We start from the raw sequence: 1,952 nt of genomic DNA, 5'->3' as shown, positions 1-1,952 counted from the left end.
CAACAATGCAAGGAAGGTGCTGGGTGACTTTACTGCACCTACTCCTGATTTCTATGGGAGAAGCATCTCTATCCCTGCCATTGGAGCAAACAACTTTGAGCTTAAGCCTCAATTAGTTTCTCTAATGCAACAGAATTGCAAGTTCCATGGACTTCCAATGGAAGATCCTCATCAGTTTTTAGCTGAATTCTTGCAAATCTGTGACACAGTCAAGACTAATGGGGTTAACCCTGAGGTCTACAGACTGATGCTATTCCCTTTTGCTGTAAGAGACAGAGCTAGAATATGGTTGGATTCTCAACCCAAAGAAAGCCTGGACTCTTGGGAAAAGCTAGTCAATGCCTTCTTGGCAAAGTTCTTTCCACCACAAAGATGGAGTAAGCTTAGAGTGGAAGTCCAAACCTTCAGACAGAAGGATGGAGAATCCCTCTATGAAGCTTGGGAAAGATACAAACAATTAATCAGAAGATGTCCCTCAGACATGCTTTCTGAATGGAGCATCATAGGTATTTTCTATGATGGTCTCTCTGAACTATCCAAGATGTCTTTGGATAGCTCTGCTGGAGGATCTCTTTATCTGAAGAAGACGCCTGCAGAAGCTCAAGAGCTAATTGAAATGGTTGCAAATAACCAATTCATGTATACTTCTGAAAGAAATCCTGTGAACAATGGGACTAGTCAGAAGAAAGGAGTTCTTGAGATTGACACTCTGAACGCCATTTTGGCTCAGAATAAAATATTGACTCAACAAGTCAATTTGATTTCTCAAAGTCTGTCTGGAATGCAAAATGCACCAAGCAGTACTAAAGAGGCTTCATCTGAGGAAGAAGCTTATGATCCTGAGAACCCTTCCATGGAAGAGGTGAATTACCTAGGAGAACCCTATGGAAACACCTATAATTCTTCATGGAGAAATCACCCAAATTTCTCATGGAAGAATCAAGAGAGACCTCAACAAGGTTTCAATAACAGTAATGGTGGAAGAAACAGGTTTAGCAATAGCAAGCCTTTTCCATCATTTTCTCAGCAACAGACAGAGAGTTCTAAGCAGAATACTTCTGACTTAGCAACAATGGTCTCTGATCTAATAAAGACCACTCAAAGTTTCATGAATGAAACAAGGTCCTCCATCAGAAATTTGGAAGGACAAGTGGGTCAGCTGAGCAAGAAAGTTACTGAACTCCCTCCTAGTACTCTCCCAAGTAATACAGAAGAAAATCCAAAAGGAGAGTGCAAAGCCATAACCATGGCCGAATGTGGAGAGGAAAGAGAGGAGGAGGACGCCACTGAGGAAGACATCAGTGGGCGTGTACCAATCTCCTCTGAGTTCCAATGGGAATCTGAGCCTCAAAATGAGACCATAGAGATTCCATTGGACTTACTTCTGCCATTCATGAGCTCTGATGAGTATTCTTCCTCTGAAGAGGATGAGTATGTCACTGAAGAGCAAGTTGCTAAATACCTTGGAGCAATCATGAAGCTAAATGACAAGTTATTTGGAAATGAGACTTGGGAGGATGAACCTCCCTTGCTTACCAAAGAACTGGATGACTTGTCTAGGCAGAAACTGCCTCAAAAGAGGCAAGATCCTGGGAAGTTTTCTATACCTTGTACCATAGGCACCATGACCTTCAAGAAGGCCTTGTGTGACTTAGGGTCAAGTGTAAACCTCATGCCCCTCTCTGTAATGGAGAAATTAGGGATCTTTGAGGTGCAAGCTGCAAGAATCTCATTAGAGATGGCAGACAATTCAAGAAAACAAGCTCATGGACTTGTAGAGAATGTTTTGGTGAAGATTGAAGACCATTACATCCCTACTGATTTCATAGTCCTAGAGACTGGGAAGTGCATGGATGAATCCATCATCCTTGACAGACCCTTCCTAGCCACAGCAAAGGCTGTGATTGATGTTGATAGAGGAGAGTTGATCATTCAAGTGAATGGAGAATCCT

General features: G+C 42.3%; 1 non-coding gene across 1 annotated transcript; it reads right to left on the bottom strand.

Moving 5' to 3' along the window:
- Window positions 1-379: 379 nt before the first annotated feature.
- Window positions 380-487, bottom strand: LOC130971973 (small nucleolar RNA R71). The gene has a single exon (XR_009083180.1). It is a non-coding gene; the product is annotated as a small nucleolar RNA R71 (small nucleolar RNA).
- Window positions 488-1,952: the final 1,465 nt, after the last annotated feature.

The sequence above is a fragment of the Arachis stenosperma genome, chromosome 3, assembly GCF_014773155.1.
Source record: "Arachis stenosperma cultivar V10309 chromosome 3, arast.V10309.gnm1.PFL2, whole genome shotgun sequence".
Taxonomy (NCBI): domain Eukaryota; kingdom Viridiplantae; phylum Streptophyta; class Magnoliopsida; order Fabales; family Fabaceae; genus Arachis; species Arachis stenosperma.
The sequence above is the reverse complement of the archived record's forward strand: the minus strand, read 5'-3'. Positions and strand labels throughout refer to the sequence as shown.